The 19,510-nt window shown below is 39.1% G+C and overlaps 1 pseudogene; it reads right to left on the bottom strand.

Moving 5' to 3' along the window:
- Nucleotides 1-18,274: 18,274 nt before the first annotated feature.
- LOC142436712 (ribosome biogenesis protein BRX1 homolog pseudogene) lies at nt 18,275-19,284 on the bottom strand (annotated as a pseudogene).
- Nucleotides 19,285-19,510: the final 226 nt, after the last annotated feature.

Genomic DNA, 19,510 nt, shown 5'->3' with positions numbered 1-19,510 from the left:
AAGGGCTCAAATAGAAAAAAAAATGTTTTGAAAATGATTCTGGCAACAAGAGTACAAATGTGCTTGACACAATGGATGTGATATGGATTGTGATAAGAATTGTATGAGCTCCCAATAAAATGATTTTTTAAAAAGGAATGGCAATATTAATCTCTGATAAAATAGACTTCAAAGTAAATAGCATAATTTGAGATAAGATTGAACATCATATAATGATTAAAGGAATACAAGAACAAGACATACCATAATAAACATGCAAAGTCAAATCAAACTAACTGCTATCAAATTCATGCTGACTCATAACAACCCTAGTATTGGTTTCTGAAACTGTAACTGTTTACTTGAATAGAAAGCCCAGCCTTCCTCCCTCGGAGTTGCTGGTAGTTTTGAACTGGCAACCATGCGATTGCAGCCCAACTGGTAAACAATACACCACCAGGGCTCCTTATAATAAATATATGCCCCCAATGAAAGATCCTCAAATAAATCAATTAAACCCTCATAGGGTTGAAGAGAGAAATAAATGGCTTGACTAATTGGAGACTTAATTTATACCAATATCAAAGAAAGACAGATCATCAAGGCAGAAATTCAGCAAAGAAACAGAAAAGCTAAACAACACAATCAGCTAGCTTGGGCTCCTACACATACCCAGAGCACTCCACTAACAGCAGCATGGCATCCATTCTTCTCCAGGACACTCAGTATGTACTCTAGAATAGACCACCTGCTAGACCACACAGCCAGCCTTACTAATTAAAAAACAAACCAACATTGAGATCCTACAGTCTGTTTCTCAGATCACAATGCTATAAAACTGGAAATCACAATTGATGTATGTATATGTATGGATTGTGATAAGAGTTCTATGAGTCCCTAATAAAATGTAAAAAAAGAAAAGAGGAGAAAAAATGATTAGGGAAAAGAATGTACAGATGTGCTTTATACAATTGATGTATGTATATGTATGGACTGTGATAGGAGTTGTATGAGCCCCTAATAAATTGTTTAAAAAAAACAAAACTGGAAATCAACAAAGTAAGGAAGAGGAACATAAAACTAAACACAAGTACAATGAACAACATAATACTTAAAAAGGACTGGTAAGAGATCAAATAATAATTAAATAAAACACTTTACTACCGTTGAGTCAATTCTGACTCATAGTGACCCTACAGGACAGAATAAAACTGTCTCTGTAGGTTTCCAGACTATAATTCTTTATGGGAGTAGAAAGCCTCATCTTTCCCCCAGGAGTTTCTGAAATTTTTGAATTGCTTACCTTCAGGTTAGCAACCCAACATATAAGCCTTACATCACCAGGGCTCAAATATCAAATAAGAGATGAAATTGAGAAATGAATGAAAATGGTAGCACAATATAACACAGGGAAGGCATTTATCAGAGAGGAAATTATAGCAATCAAGACACACATGAAAAAAATGAGGGAAAATCCACAATCTACACCTTAACATAACACATGCATCAACTGGAACAAGGGCAGTGACATAAACGCTCAGCCAACAAAATAAACCAGAAATAAATGAACTAAAAAACAGAAAAACAATGGAAAAGCTCAATAAGACTGGAAATTGGTGTTTAGAAAGGATCAATAGAATCGACAAACTGCTGATAAATTTAACAAAGGAAAAGACAGAGAAGATGCAAATATCTAGAATTAGAGATGAAAAAGAAAAACGTGACAACAGATTCAAATGAAATTAAAAGAAGAAGAACTCACTACTGCAAAAGACAATAAGTTTGATCCTGGAAGTGGACAAATACCTAGAAATACATCATCTACATAAATTAATGCTGATGCGTTTCGAAAACCTGAAGAGACCTATAAGAAAAAAGAAACAGAGAAGGTTATCAAGTAGCTCCTAAACCAGAAAAGGCCGAGACAGCTGGTTTCACAGGGGGAATTCTACCAAGTCCTCATTGACGATCCGTCACTATTCCGACACAGAATACAGAAAGGGCCAACAGACCCCCACACTCATTCTATGCAATGAGCATATGCCCGATACCAAAGCCAGGCAAAGACCCCGCAAAGAAAGTGAACTGCAGACCAATATCCCTCAAGAAAAAGACACAAAAATTCTCATCAAAATTCTGACTCATAGAATCCAATAACATATCAAAAAGACAACTTGCCATCACCAAGTGGAATTCATACCAGGGGTTCAAGGATGGCTGAACATTAGAAAAGTAATTAATGTAAATAACCACATGAGCAAGACAAGAATAAGAACCACATGAGCATATCAACAGAGAAAATGTAAATGACATTATCCAACAGCTATTTCTAATTTTAAAAAAACCCAAGAAAAAAACAGAAAAGGAAATTCCTCTGCAGAATAAAGGCCCTATATAAAAAATTCAACTGCCAATATCATGGTCATTGGGGGATAAACTGAAAACATTTTCTCTGAGAACAGGAACCAGACAATGATTCTGCATATCATTACTCTTACTCAACAATGTGCTGGAAGTCTTAGCCAGAGCCATTAGACAAAAAGGGGAAATCAAGGACATATAATTGGGGAAAGAAAAAGCTAAATTCTCACTATTATCAGATGATATAATTTGATAAATACAAAACCAGAAAAGATTGTTAGAAACAATTGAGGAATTTGGTAAAGTAGAGGGGTATAAAATTATCCAGCAGAAATAAATCAGATTCCTGTATACTAGCAAAGAGAACTCAAAAATGACATCCAGAAAATAATACCATTTACAATAGCCACATGTGTTAAGTTGGGTTATTTAGACAAAGAAGACCAACGACACTCTTATATGTACAAGAAAGAATTTTTATATCAATTAACTTCATATCAAGAAGGCTCCCAGCCCAGTCCAACTCAAGTCTGTAAGTCTGATGCTGGATTAGCATTTTCAATTGCCGTGTAGGCATGTGAAACTTGAACATTGAATAAGGAAGAGGGAAGAAGAATCCATGCTTTAGAATTGTGGTACTTTTGAAGAATGTACCATGAACTGCTAAATGGACAAACAAATCTGTTTTGGAAGAAGTTCAGCCAGAGTGTTTCTTAGTGGCAAGGATGGTGAGACTTGATCTTACATACTTTGGACATGTTGTCAGGAGAGACCAGTCCCTGGAGAACAACATCATGGCTGATAAAGTAGAGGGCAGTGAATAAGAGGAACTCCCTCAAATAGATGGATTGACAAAGTGTCTGCAACAATGAACTCAAGAGTACCCACAGTTGGGAGGATGGCAGAGGACTGAGCAGTGTTTCTCTTTGTCGTGCATGGAATTGCTATGAATCAGAGCTGACTTGATGGCACCTAACAAGATCAATAGGATTACTATATGAGAGGGTACCCCAAAAAGTCTGGAATTTTTTCAAAGCTATATATTTAATTTTTTTAACAAAACAACCTTATTAGCTTCAAAGTACTCTCCATTACAGTTAATATACTTGTCAAATCTGCATTTCCATTCTTGGAAACATTTTACAAACACATCTGTTTGGATGGCTGACAGCTTCTCCCTCTTTTTTCTCTTCACCTCTTCTAAGTCGTCAAATCATTGTCCTTTCATGTCCCGCTTCATTCGTGGAAACAAAAAGAAATCTCATGGAGCAAGGTCAGGTGAGTTAGGTGTGTGGGGCAAGAGAAGCAGGCTGTTTTTTGTCAAAAACTGGCACACTGAGATGGCTGCATGAGCAGGTGTATTGTCATGGTGGCAAAACTGGTCCCCCGTCTGCCACAAATCAGGCCTTTTTGGTCACACACTGTTACACAATCTTTTCAGAATCTCTAGATGAAAGACCTGATGAAAAGTCCAACCTGGTGAAATGGACTATTCCCCTCACATTAAAAACAACAACAACAACAACAACAAATAAGCATCATCTTGATCTCAGATTTCACTTGTTGAGTTTTTGGAGGGTGAAGTGACAATGGGGTCTTCCACTAGTGTGATTGATGTTTGCTTTCAGCGTCATGTCTCATTACCAGTAACGAACTTGGTTACAAAAAGTCTGGGTCGCTTCAGAACTGTTATTTCAAAGCATGGCATGTTTCCACTCAGTGTTATTTTTCTTGTTCAGTCAGAACCTGAGGGCGCACATTTTCCAGCAACCTCATTCCCAAATCTTCCGTTAAAATTTGCTGAACCAAGCTCCAAGATAGTCCCTATAACTTCTCCATCTCTTCAATCATCTGACATGGTCTTTGAGCACAAGTGCACAAATTATGTTGACATTTTTGTCCATTTAGGACAGACATCCAGAAGATTTGTCATCAATGGAAACTTCACCTTTTTTTTTGAAATGAGAAAACCACTCGTGCACCTGAGTTGAATAAACTGTGTTCAACATCACAACTTTTGCAGTATTTTCCCCAAGCAGGACACACAATTTCAGTCACACACTGTTCTCTTAAATCAGCCATCACGAAAAACGAGAGTCAAGCAAAACTGCTTTTATGAAAAAAATCACTGTGACCAAAGAGAACTTCCCCAGGTGATGCCACTTGGTGCATGTGGTAGTCACCTAATCTGCTGTCAATTTGAGTCTTAAGGGTTTAGGGGTGGAGTCTAGTCTGTCAATCTGAAGATAGCCAATGTGACCTCTGTGTGGGTATGGCCTTCTCCTGAGAATTCTGGGAAATCCAGTACTTCCTCCTTGGAGGCAAGAGACACCTCTCTCTGCTACTTCCTAGGGGACATTGCAGAAGGCAAGCTACATGGACATAACCATATCTCAGAAGCTGGAGAAGCCACAGAGAGACCCCTGCCAGCACTGAGATGCTTACAATGCCACTAGATCTAAAGACTTTCTACCCACTGGCTTATGATCTTCCTGTATTTGGCTTCATTGCATGTGTTTGGTATCGGACATATAGGCTAATATCAGACTTATGGCCTTGGATTGGACTGGGTTGGGATGCTTTCTCAATGTTCAACTCCTCTTGTATATAAAACTCTTTCTTATACACATATGTGTGTCCATGGATTTGTTTTTCTAGTCTACCCAGATTAACACAATGCACTAACTCAGAGCAGGTTACTCCATGCTCACCTAATGGGAAAAATGCATATTATGAAGGCTCTGCCAAGTGGAGACTTTTTTTTCTTCCATTTTGGGGTACCCCTTGTGTTACCTATATGGATGATTTATGACCTTCTCTCTTAAGATGGTAAAGATACAGTTACTATGAATCAGGGGCCTGTGTAAACTATAGACTTATGAATACATTTTGAACATTCACTTAATTATAACCGTTCTTGTGACTTGGTCATATGATCACTGAAAATATGGTGCTATTGTAAAGTGTGGCGAAACATCAGATGGCACTCGCCTATTGCAAAGGATAATGTGTGGGGCCTTAAAGGCTTGTCTTGATCCAATTTTTGTAACTAATGAAAGCCAAGACGAGAGAAGGGAATGGCATTAGAGCTTACCTTCTGTGCATCCAGTTTGCATAAGGCTGCGAAGGACAGGGAAAGTCCCAATACATTGTCAGGTTACCAACCTGGATTAAGCCTCGAGGGAATTCCCTCTGGCTATTGGCCATGAATGGGAATGGCCTTCCTATCAGACAGATTGCATTGGAATTGGATCAATGTAGATGTATTGCTGTTGTTGGTATCATCAAGTCTGTTCCATTTCATAGCAACGCTATGTAGAGCAGAACGAAACACTGCCTGGCCATGGGCCATCCTCACAATTGTTCATATGTATGAGCCCATTGTCATGGGCACCGTGTCAGTCCATCTGGTCAAGGATCTTTTTCTCTTTTACTGCTCCTCTAATTTACGAGTCTTGATGTCCTTTTTGAGACTGGTCTCTCTTGATAACACGTCCAAATGACATAAGACAAACCCCTTTTTCTGTCCCTCCACTGCTTCCCGCTGATAACATGTCCACAGCATGGGAGATGAAGTTCTGTCATCCTTGCTTATAAGGAGCAATTTGACTTACTTCTTCCAAGACTTATTTATGTGTTCTTTTGACAGTCCATTGTACTTTCAATATTCCTTGCCGGCCCCATAATTCAAATGCATAACTTTTTCTTTGATCATCCATATTCCATGTACAAGCTTCACATGAGCATGAGGCAATTGAAAATTCCAGGGTTTGAATCAGGCACACCTTAGTCCTCAAAGTAGCATCCTTGCTTTTCAGCTCTTTAAAGAGGATCTGTGCTGCATATTTACCCAATGCATTGTATCCTTTGATCTGTTCACCGATGCTTCTAAGAACATGATTGCGAATCCAAGCAAGGGGGAATCCTAGATAACTTCAATCTTTTGTCTATTTATCATGATGGTGTTACCTATTGGCTTTTCTTCACATTGAGTTGTAACTCATACTTAAGCCAGCAATTCTTGATCTTCACCAGCAAGTGCTTCAAGTCCTGCTCATTTGCAGCAAGGAAGGTGCTGTCCTCTGGCTATCGCACATTTTAATAAGCCTTTCTCCAGTCTTCTTCATAGAGCCCAGCTTCTCTGATTATTTCTCAGCAGCCAGATTGAAATACAGGCAAAGTTGGGTTAAAAGTTAACACCATATGCTTTGTTTCCTGTTGGACCAATTTTAAATTTGTTCTAGGTTTTAATATTTTCTCCTTTCCTTTCAATTGAGATTTTTCTCTGATTTATTTCATTGTTGGGCTTTTTGTGTTTGCTTTTAGTTTGGGGTTTTTTTCTGCGTGTGAAATCTAGGATAAGTAAATCTATAGAGACAGTTTCTTAGGGTTAATGGGGAAGTTTGAGGGAAATGGGGAGCTACTAAAGAGAACAAGAAAGTAGAACTATTCCAAAGTTGATTGTGGTTATGACTGCACAACTCTTTAATATGATTCAACAATTGGAGTTGAAAAATCAATCAATCAATAAAATCACAACGGTTGTTACGCATGGCCAAGGGGAGTCCAGAAGTGTATGTGGTAGGTGAACTTGTCTACCACGTTGAGCATGTGGAACAACAGATCGCATTGGCATACACATCTTGTCTCTTGCTGGCCCTGCCCTCTGTTTTGGTGTTCTCCATGGCAATTTGATCGGCTTCCATGTTTCCAGAGTAGATCTGCTCCCTAAGGTCTTCAAGGCTGAGGCCGTTTGGAAGCAGGGCACCAGACTCTTCCAAGGCACCTCTTGGTAGACTTGAATTCCCCAGCAGTCTGATGCTTTACCGCTTACAGACTCCTCATTCCTTTTCAACTTCTCAGAGATGTAAGAGTGTGGAAATGCTCTGTCTTTACTTATGTGGCCACTCTGTAGAAAAGACAATTGATTTTGACTATAGTGTATTTAGTCTAACTGACAAACAGTTCATAAAAATGTCACTTTAATAAAATAGAAATTATTTTGATTAGTATAAATTCCAGTTAGAGACTTCAGTTTATCTTATAAATAGACTTTAAGCCTCATTGCCAATTTGTGAACTTTCAGAGACCTACTAGTAATTGTTTGACTTTCTGTCATAGAGAATGCAGCCAAGTGACAAATAGAATCATCATTTTAATATGCTGAGGCTTGCATCATTGAATGTGCTATGAGGCTGGGATAAGGTATTTAAAGTACTTTAAAATGGACAACAAACAAACACAACTTCTAGTTAAGATGGCATGTGCTTCAGAAACTACACATTTCCTCATGATTTCATCAGGGAGTAATTAACTGAAAAGATGAGAATGGTACCGAAGATTAATGATAACATCAATAAGCTGTTTGAACTCAATAGGCTAAAAAAGGAATACATCGAACATAGCAATTAAGCACATTTGGTTTAAATAAAGCACCTTTAGTTGCCAGGAATATTACCCACTGTGTTTGTGTTTTCACTGGGAAATGTTTCTTGGGATTGGGGTAATGAAAACATTTAAAAAACAATGGGAACAATAAACTAGTTAAAAAGAGTTCAGAAAGAAAGCAAGAAAAGATCCTCTGGCCATTAGTATTTAAATTCTCAGTAAAATTCCAAGGCAGATATTAAAGGGAAATGTATACGTGCATCAAGAGAGAAATGAAAGCTTGTATGATAAACAGCATGAGCATATAAAGAACAGATCATGCCAGAGATATTCAATTGCATTCCTTTGATCAAATTACCAAGTGGATGAAGGGAATTTAGTAGATGCAATATATCTGGGCTTTACTAAATCATTTGCTTTATGCTTTATGAAAACCTACTTAAAATTTTAATTAAAATTAGCTTAACTATTTACACTGTCCCATAGACTGAAGTAAACTCACAAATAGATAAAGAGAAATGAGACTTTGCAGCCGTATCTGCACTGAGGGAAAGGGCTGTGGAAAGTCCCCCGATGGCACGAGATGTAGAAGGAACAATTGTATGCTAAGGACAATGAGAACTGTTAAAAGCATAGAGGGGTGAGATGCTAATGTCGTGTTAGAAATTTCAAGGTTTTTCAAATATTATAATTCAATATTCATTTTAAGGAGCTTAGGAAAAATGAATTCTTTCGCAACCTGATATATGATGCAGATATCAATAGTTTATAGATGTGCTAGCAGGAGGATATCTAGTTTATCACTGGCAGATGGTTTTCTTTCTAGAGAACCTTGAGTGATTGAAATCTGCCCTATTAAAATTATTATGTCAATAAAGCAAAGGGCCTTACGTCCTAAAGAGTGTAAAATTTGTAACAATAAACTTGTATTTCCTGTATACATCTTGATAAGTATTATCTGAGATCCTTTCTAGTTTTGGGTCACTATTAATTTTCCAGGGCTGTTCTAGCAACACACTAACAGGAAGGTGGCTTATCACAACAGGAGTTATTGACTAAAGTACAAATCAACATGTCAGACAGGCCAGGCTCCCTCCAAACCCTCTGGGGGCAGACAGAGCCTGTCTTGTGTCTCTCAACTGTTAGCCTGAGGCATTCTTGGGCTAGTAGATGTATCATTACATGACTGTTCTTCCCTTGTCTGTTTTTCTGTATCTCTTCTCTTCTTTTATAAGGACTTCGCGCAGATTTTATTAGTACCTACTCCAGTATGACCAAATGTTAACAGACGTTAACAGATGACAACATCTTCAAAGACCCTATTACCAAATAAGTTCACAATTACAGGTACCAGCAGTTGGTACTTCATATCTTTTTCAAAGACAAGTCAATCTGTAACACCAATTAATAATCATCTTTGTTTACTCATAGCCTTTAAGTATATAATTAGCATAGTGATTTCATGTTATTATCATCCATATTATCCCTATTATAATAAACAAAGTAGCTATTGTAGTAATTGTTTCATTCTTTTTCTTATATTTCCCCTCCTGACATTCATGTACCTGATACCAATATATTGCATAATATGTAGTCTGAATACTATACTTTCTAATTAATCAATCACATCATAACCAATCCAGAATGTGAAAATTTACACTTTCAAGCAAATACTGTTTATAGACACACATCAATACTGAATCTCATTCTGGGTAACTAGGTAATTATAATATTATTGTAATTTGCAGTTACTGTCACTAGATAGTGGAACTAGCTAATATACTGATTTTTAATAAAGTCTAGAGCTCCCCACTCAGAAAACCAAGCATTCCCCAGGGTGGCTGATTGCAAAAGCTCTCAGGGCACCTTAGCAGAAAAACCCATCAGTTTTGACAGGGTTGGGAGATACATTTTCCCTCCACTCTACTTGTGGTAAAAATTTCCCCGTGCAACATATGCTTATAAAAGTTGGCTGTGTCTTATAAGCTGCCAAAGCTTATAAATGAGAAAATACGGTGATGTGTTCAACAGATATGTAGTCTTCCCCCAACTGTAGCACAAGCTCTTTTTAAGTCAAACGTTGTTACTATGAATCATAATTCTGTTTTCATCACTCGATAGAAATGTAATTGAAAAATAACACACTGGGATTATTTTAGGACCAGAAATTAGCATAAACTGTGAAAAGAAAATGGGTAACAGAAATGATATTGTCATTTTTTGACTTTGGACATTCATCAACACTTAAAGTCAGAGCTGTGTTATACCCATAGAATTAATTCACACACGAGGCAGAATTTTAACTGATTAAGTTTTGCTATTTTTTGAGGAAAAAATAAACAAACATAAGACATGTTTATTTGACAATGAAGAAAGAACATGAAAACAAAAAAGAGAAATATTTTAAAATCCTACAGAACACTTATATTTCACTACATTGATCCCCCACTGCTCTGTCAGGCCCTGGCTCATGTATGGCTGTGGGGCTTGACGAAGTCACCAGGATTTTAAATCCCAGAAAGGTGACTGACGGTAGACAGGCTGTAGTGGAGCTTCCAGCCTAAGAGAAGCTAAGAAGAAGGAAGAGGCATTTCACTACTGAAAAATTAACCACTAAAAATCTTATGAAGAGCAGGGGACATCATTTTACATACTAGAATCAGAAAAAAAACAAAACAAAAGTATTGCTGCTATGGTTCCAGTTCAGACACGAATGAGTTCCTTCCAAACAAACTGGTTTATACCTGGCTCAGCCATCAGCGACTGGCTGCCAACAAGGTAGTTCAGTGATACTCTCGTGTCAGTCCATTGGAACACTTCCAACAAGGTCTACTCAAGTAGTTGCTTCCAAGGACAAGTTAAAGGAAAGGCAGAAAGGTCAGTTCAGAAGATTTTGATCACTTGGGGGCGTGGGCAGACTTCAAAGGACAAATCTTTTTTTCATTTTATTGTCTTTTTTAAAATTTAATCATTTGATTGGGGACTCATACAATTCTTATCACAATCCAGACATACATCCATTGTGTCAAGAACATATATACATTTGTTGCCATCATCATTCTCCAAACACTTGCCTTCTACTTGAGCCCTTAATGTCTGCTGCTCATTTTCCCCCTTCCTCCCCACTACCCCTTAACTCACGAACCCTTCATAATTCATAAATTATTATTATTTTGTCATCTATTACACTGTCTGATGTTTTGCCCTACCTTCTTCTCTGCTGTCCCTCTCCCAGGGAGGAGGCTATACGTAGATTCTTGTAATCAGCTCCCCCTTTCTACCACATAGCGTCTGGGGTCTTAAAGGCTTGAAGATAAACAAGCGGCCATCTAGCTGAGAAGCATCAAAGCCCACAGGGAAGAAGCACACTAGCCTGTGTGACCATGAGGTGTACAAGGGACCAGTTATTAGACATCAAAGAACTAAAAATCACATCAGTGGGTGCCCACCTTCTTGATACAATCACTGAAGACAAACGTGTGCATAAGAAAATGTGGTGAAGAAAGCTGATGGTGCCAGGCTATCAAAAGATGTAATGCCTGGGGTCTTAAAGGCTCAAAGATAAACAAGTGCCCATCTAGGTCAGAAGCAACAAAGCCCACATGGAAGAAACACACCAGCCTGTGTGACCACAAGCTGTCGAAGGGATCGGGTATCAAGCATCAAGGAACAAAAACTCATACCATTGAAAATGTGGGTGAGTGCAGAGTGGAGACTCAAAGCCCATTGGCAGCCAACCAGACACCCCCTTACTGAAGGGTTGTGGGGAAGAGATGACCAGTCAGTGTGTAGGTTAGCAAAGATGAACATACAACTTTCCTCTAGTTCTTAAATGCTTCCTCCCCCCCACTATCATGATCCCAATTGTACCTTACAAATGTGGCTAGACCAGAGGATGTACATAGGTACAGATAGGAGTTGGAAACACAGGGAACCCAGGACAGATGACCCCTTCATGACCAGTGGTGAGAGTGGCGATGCCTGGAGGGTGCAAAGGACTAATCTTGATAGATTTTCTATAAGGGCATAGCACAATCATTCGGTGAGGAAAGGTCCAGTAAAATTGTGTCAAGGAATTTTCCCATCACAACAGTGCACCTGCTCATTCTTTGTGGGAAGCAAATTATCCTACAAGAACTTAATAGGAAACCTTATCCCATCTGCCCTACAGCCCTGATATCACCCCTTCAGTCATTGTGATATTGACAAAATTCAAAGAATATTTAGACAGAATATTGTTGTAGGCTCCCGAGGATGCCCAAAGTTTTGATTTAGTCTAAATCAAAGAGCACATTCTTCAGGAAGGATTACAGAGATGGAAACCACCTTCAGAAGTCTATAGACCTAGCTAGAGAACAATAGCTTCATATTTTGAAATTTTTGTTTAGTAAAGATTTCTGTGATGTTTTTGGCAATATTTTTTAACTTAACTTTTGGTGCCGAAGGTGGGCCCCTCAGGTTAGAAGGTATTCCAGATAAGGCTGGAGAAGCCATCTCCTCAGAGCAGAGGTGAACGCCGTAGTGGACGGCGGCTTTTGAGACCTTCATCTGCGGGTGTGACATGACGCAAGATGAGAAGAGACACTGGCAAACATCCATTGCTATTCAGAAGTTGGAATGTATAAAGTACAAATCTAGGAAAATTGGAAGTCATCAAAAATGAAATGGAAGGCATACAAAGCCACATCCTACACTTTTGTGAGGCGAAATGCACTGATCCTAGCCGCTTTGAATCCAGTCATTGGTTTAGTATTGCTGCAATGTCACAGTGTCAGGCATTCATCATTAGAAACGAACATTTCAACATCAATACCGCAGTACATCAGGTTTATTAACAATCTGCAGATAACACAGCCTTGGTGGCTGAAAGAGAAGATGGGAAGCTCTTGTTAATGAAGACGAGTGACTGCCGCCTTCTGTATGGACTGCAACTCAGTGTAAAGACTGAGATCCTCATCACATCATGATAAATGGAGCAAATATTGACATTTCCCAGGACTGTATCTTGCTTGCACCCATAATCAATGCTCATTACAGCACTAGTCAAGAACTCAAACAAGGCATTCTATTGGACACTCTGCTGCACAGGGTTCTTTGAAATGAGGACCATGGATGCTATATTGAGGACTCACGTGTGCTCGGCCTAAATCAGGGTCTTCGCTAAAGAGTGATGTATTTGAATTATGGTGCTGGGGATGAATAGTGCAAGTACCACGGCCTAACGGAAGAACAAACAAACCTGTCTTGGACAGAAGTACAACCAGAATGCTCCTTAGAAGCAAAGATGGCAAGACATTGTCTCACATACTTTGGATATGCTCTCAGGAGAGACCAGTTCCTGAAAAAGCACACTGTGCTTGGTCAAGTAGACAGGCAGCAAAAAAAGAGTAACTTTCCAGAAGACAGCTTGCCACAATGGCTGCGACAGAGGACTCCAACGTAACATTTGTGGAAGTGTTGCAGGACAAGACAGTGTTTCACTCTGGGGCTGCTAACCCCAAGGTCAGCAGAGTGAAACCACCAGCACTCCTGAGGGGAAAGATGGCGCCTGAACTTCCTGGGGGCAGTTCTTGTCCTCTGGAGTTTCTGGGAGTCGGCATGGATTCAGGGGCTGTGAGATTTCCTTCTCTGAGTTGGAGCTGACTTCACAGCACTGGTGGCAACAGTAATTGAAGTACAAGATGAGCAGAGGTAGGATAATGACCAGACGTCTTCAAGGAAGACCAACTAATATGACTATTATTCAAATGTACACTTTGGCCACTAATGCCAAAGATGAGGGACTTAAAGAGTTTGACCGTGTTCTGCATTCTCAATTTGATGAGATGTGCTATCAAGATGTATTGTCAATTACTAGTGGTTAGAAATTTGGATAAAAAGATGATTTTGAGTTTGGAAAAGATGGCTGTGGTGATGGAAACAATGTTGGAGATCATATGATAGAATTTTGTAATACCAGTGATACATTTTGAGTCAAATGGGGTCAAACCTGTCCTCCTGCATCAGCGTCTATAATACTCTATGCACGGACATTGCCAGTGGATAAGACAGCCCAGAGGGATACTGCGTGGTTTAAAACCGGAACAGATGTGGTTGGGGTTTTGTTATTTCCGTATACTTTTTCAAACTCTATGCTCAACATACAATTTTTGAAAATTGAACTATATGGATGAGAACCTGAAATCAAAATCGCCAGTTCCAACTCTTTGCTACATAAATCCGAACAAAACACTGCCTGGTCTTGCACCATGCTCATAATTGTTCTTACACTTGAACCTGCTGTTGCAGCCACTGTGTTGATCCATCTTGAGCAAGGCCTTCTTTTTCACTGGCCCTCTACTTTAGGAGACGGGCTGTTCTCTGGGGACTGGTCTCTCCTGACAACTTGTCTAACGTACTTGAGACAAAGTTTAATCATCCTTGCCTCTAAGGAGAGTTCTGGCTCTACTTCTTCCATGATAAATCTCTTTGTTCTTTTGCCACTTTCAATCTTTGCCAGCATCATAATTCATATCCAATGTTTATTCTTTGGTCTTCCTTATTGAACACCAAACTTTCACTATTATATGAGATGACTGAAAATATGACATGAGTCAGGCGCACCTTAGTCCACAAAGTAACACCCTTGCTTTGCAACACTTTAAAGAGGTTTTGTGCAGCAGATTGACCTAATGCACTTGTCCTTTGATTTCTTAATTGCTGTTTCCATGAGCATTGTTTGCAGATTCAAGCAAGATCAAATTCTAGACAACCTTTTCTTTATTTATCATGATGCTACCTATTGGTCCCATCATGAGGAGTTTGGTCTTCTTCACATTGAATTGTAATCCCTACTGAAGGCTGACTTGATCTTCATCAGCAAGTGCTCCTCACTTTCAGCAAGCAAAGTGGTGTCATCTGTACATCACAGATTGTTAATAAGCCACCGCCTTCTTCCTGTAATCCAGCTCCTCTGATGATTTGCTTAGCATACAAATTGAGTAAATATGGCTGGTGGACACAACCCCAATGCACATCTATCCTCACTTTTAGTTATGCGGTATTCTCTTGATCTGTTTGTAAAAGAGCTCCTTGATCCAGGTACAAGTTCCACAGGCGCATGACAAAGTGCTCTGGAATTCCTATTCTTTTTAAGTCTATCCTTAGTTTGTTGAGATCTAAATAGTTGAACGCCTTTCCATAGTCAATAAAACACAAGTAAACATCTTTTTGGAAATCTCTCATTTCATCCAAGATTCATCTGATATCAGCAATGATATTACTCGTTACATGCTCTCTTCCAAGTTGGACCTGAAGCTCCCTGTTGATATTCTGCTGCAACTGTTGTTGGACGATATTCAGCAAAATTTTACTTGTATGTTATATCAATGATCTGGTTCTATAATATGAGCATGTCGCCTTTCTTTGGAATGGGTACAAATATGGATCTCTTCCAGTCAGTTGACCAAGTAGCTGTTTACTAAATTTCCTGGCATAGACCAGTGAGTGCTTCTATGCTTCGTGAGCTTGTTGAAACATTTTAATTGCTATTCTATTGACTATCCTGGAGCCTTGTTTTTGGTTAAGGCTCTCAGTGTAGCTTGAACTTCTTTCTCTAGTAACTTTGATTCTTGTTTATATGCTACCTCTTGAAATGGTTGCGTGTCAACTAGTTCTTTTTGGTACAGCGACTGTATCACTCAATATTTTGGCCATAGAATCTTTTAGAATTTCATCTTGAGGCTTGATTTTTTTCTTGAGTTCTTTCCATTTAAGATATGCTGAATGTGTTATTCATTTTGTATATTTCATTATAATATTTTACTTTGTCTTCTCAATCTGCCATTTGAAATGTTCTGTTTAACTCTTTGACTTTCTAAGCCCCGCCCCCATTTGCTTTAGCTACTCTAGGATTAAGAGCAAATTTCAGAGTCTCTTCTGACATTCACTTTGATCTTTTCTTCTTTCCTATGCTTTTAATGATCTTTTGCTTTCTTCATGAATGATGTTGTTTTCTTTCATTTTTTTGAAGTTGACAAAGATGTTTTTACTTGACTCCACAATCAACACCCATGGAAGCAGTAGTCAAGAAGTCAACTACAATATTGCTTTGCGCAAATCTGCTGCAGAAGTCCTCTTTACATGTTAAACGAAATAAGTAAATCACCTTGAGGACTAAAGTGCTCCTGACTCACAAAGTCATTATATTTTCATTGATTTATACCCAGCTGAAAATCAGGCAATGAAGAAAACTCAGAGCAGAATTCCTGGCTTTGAATTATAGTGTTGGTGAAGCATATTGAGCGTAGTATGGAGTCCTATAAGAACCCTCGGATCTCTTTTGGAGGAAGTCCAGTCAGAATACTCCTTGGATGTGCGAGTGACAAGGCTTCACCTCCCATACTTTGGTTATATCATCAGGGGTGAGCAGTCTTTGGAAACGAACACCATGCTTGGTAAAGAATAGTGCAATGAAAGAGCACAAACCCTCCAGGAGATAGATAGGCACGATGATGAATGATGTTCTTGATGTTGTCTCAGCAACTCAGGTCTCATCGTTCATGTTGTGTTCAATGTATCAAATCTGTCCTTGCGATATTCTCAGGTGGGATCTACTCAAGTCCTATTTTGGCTCTGGTGGACTTGTTTAATTTCTGCTTCACAGTCAAATTACATATAAACAAATGATGTCCTGTTTTACAGTCATTCCCTGGTCTGGCTTACCTGCTAATATTGAGCTTCCTCCTTGTTTCTTCTTACAGATGGAATCAATTTTGTTTCCTACATATTCCATATGGAGAAGTCTATGTGGACAGTCACTTTTTATATTGAACAATGGTATTTGCTTTGAAAAAAATATATTTGCATTGGTCTTGCAAAAGTCTCTAATGCAATCTCTAGCATCATTTCTATACTGTTCCTTCTTCTCGGCTTCTAACTTTTGTGATCCAATTTCCAATAATAATCAATGCATCTTGATTGCATAATTAACCAAGTTCAGAATGAAGAGTTGGTAGAAATCTTTAATTTCTGCATCAGTAGCATTAGTGATTGGTGTATAAATTTGAATAATAATTATCATAAATATTTGTGTATAAGTGGAGTTTTTCAGCACATTTTAATGCCATTTTTGTGGTAAAATTAGGTGCCTCGGCTGATATTCGGGTCAGCTTATACTGAAGTATATATAGTATATTGACTTATTAACTTGCATTTGGATAGATATTATGCTATCACAAACAGCAGTGAAATGTCCTTTTTGACAATAAATCAGACACCATTCCTCTTGAATCTATCATTCCCAGCATCATAATTCATAAGATTTTTTCATTCAAAATGGCTAATACCAGTCCATTTCAGCTCACTAAAGCCTAGACCATCAATCTTTATGTGTTTCCTTTCATTTTTCACAACTTCTGAATTTCCTAGCGTCGTAGTCTATGCATTCCAAGTTCTGATGATGACCAATGGCGTTTGCGGTGCTTCCTTCTCATTTTGGGTCAGAGCCCATCAGCAAGTCCAAGTCCCAAAGGCTTTGCTCCTGTAAGCCTTTTCTCCATCCGTGTCATGATGACCCACCCTGCTTTGAGAAGCCAGGGCCTCATGACCCTGCATTGGCACCACACCGAGGCTGCATCACTGGGATGACTCATAGAAGTGATTGTGAATGCAGCCTGACCCTGGCAGTGTTTCCGTCTTCTGTCCATAATGTTTCCATGCGCTGGAACCAATGTGATGTCCCCTAGCACTAATCTGAGTCTTTGATATTCCAGAGAGTTGTGACTCTTTTCAGCATTTATTCACTTCCTTCTTTTCCTTCTTATGTAAATGACGCGGCTATTTCAGCCTACTGGCCTAGAAGAAGTTGTGGAGGTGGTGCACACCATGGGATGGGTACCATCTTTTCCTTACCCAAAAACGCCTCTCCCTATTCCTTTTGAGGACCTTCCAGCTGATGACAGTCTGCTGCTGCTGTACAACACTTCGGAAAGCCCCCAACGGGAGTTAGACGTGGCCCGGGAGATCTCTTCTCCCCTTCACTCTTTTGGTCTCATCAAACCAGACCCATGCTTTTCTGTTCGCTTTGTTTTTATGTCTAGACAATGCAAACAGTACCTCCAGGAACCCAGTTTATTATGATTGGAATGTTGTCACCACTAAGAACGTAAGGCTTTGGGGTTACTTTTGAATATTCTGAATAGAATATTTTTAACTTTTTTATTAAAAATTACTGTGAATTAGGTGAAGGTTTACAGAGATGGTCATAGTTTTACATACAATGAGTCATACACCTTATGATTAAAATAATCCACTCCAATCCCCTCAGTATTTCATCATGTATCCCATATCCCCTGTTCAGACTCAGAGCTGAAGCTTTCGTGGGGATCCCACCTGATCTTTCCAAGAGGTTAACCTGTTTGTTTTTGAGTTGTGATACCATTTTATTTAGAAACATACGGACACCATTAAATCCATACAAAATGATTCTGGTATTTCATTTTTTTCTTTAAAATTGCATGAGTTACACAGCTCTGGATAATGGAAATATTAACACTCTGAATGTAAATTAAATACAAAACAACTGGACTCCTTTCGCACCCCCACTGCTCATCTTCTGTGGCATTTTTCGTTGCCTTTTGTAGATCTTTTTCTTCCTGGTTTTCAATCCCACCCGGGGCTCTGATTTCACCCACTCGATTTTGATGGATTTTTCCTCGGCTGGGGGTTGAGCACATCTGCAGGGGACCATGGGCAGCTCAGTCGTGGGCTCTTTCTTTCTCCGTTTCTGCACCTCCTCCCTTGCTGTCGTGCTTTGTATTTTGCAGCTGTGATGGATTTCTTGATACGGCTGCGTGTTTGGTGACTGAATAGGGTTTTCCTATGAAGTTGGTGCTCTGAGCCTTCCCTGGAAAATCTGGATAAAGTTTAAGACAAAACGTTCCCTATCTCTACCAGAGCAGCATCTTCCTCTATAATCTGGAAATTCTGCAACCATAACCGATTATCCACAATGCTGAAAGCAAACACATGATTCACAAAGGGCTGACAAGGAGGTCAGCTGGGGCGACAGCGGGGCATCCAGAAGATCTGAATTTAGCAGTCTTTTAACAAAGTATCCTGTGGGATTCATCCAATACAGGGTCAAGACACAAAAGGGGCCGAGAAACCTGCAAACAGCTTCCAGTCAACTTGAGTTCAGCTAGGGTATGATTATTCTGAACAAGGAATTTAGCAGATGGTCCGTGAGGTGAATTTGAAAGCCACATATAAAGATGCTGCTTTTTCTTGGCCTCAAAATAGATGCACTTATTAGTTTTTCATTTAGTAGGCCTCATTAATCACGAATAACTTATCTTTATGATCTATTTTAGTATCTGCTTTTGAACGAGGCATCACTATTCTTAAATCTTGCATTAAGCATCTTGTTCTGAAATTTACTCCTCTGGAAGAATAGATGAGAACTTGATCCTTATTCTTCCACTTGCCCTTGCTGACAGGGCCTGGGATATGGTCTATGTATTCCTCTTGTGCCTCCTTTGCAGTGTCATGCTGCTTAGCCGGTGATGGGACATCTTTTTGGTTCCATTTTCATGTCTTGGCTTGGATGACCAGGTTTCCATGCCATCTAATATGATCTTTTTAATGCTTTTGAATTATGTTCCACATTTTCCACTCGTCATGTTCATGACATCCTACTGTGATGCTGCTCAGAGCAGTTGATAGTGGTCAACAAACATGCACCATCTACGTGTTTTTGTCTTAGAATGTTTACATGATCCATTAGTCCATCAGATGAATTATT

This window comes from Tenrec ecaudatus, unplaced genomic scaffold (assembly GCF_050624435.1).
Source record: "Tenrec ecaudatus isolate mTenEca1 unplaced genomic scaffold, mTenEca1.hap1 Scaffold_547, whole genome shotgun sequence".
Classification (NCBI taxonomy): domain Eukaryota; kingdom Metazoa; phylum Chordata; class Mammalia; order Afrosoricida; family Tenrecidae; genus Tenrec; species Tenrec ecaudatus.
The sequence above is the reverse complement of the archived record's forward strand: the minus strand, read 5'-3'. Positions and strand labels throughout refer to the sequence as shown.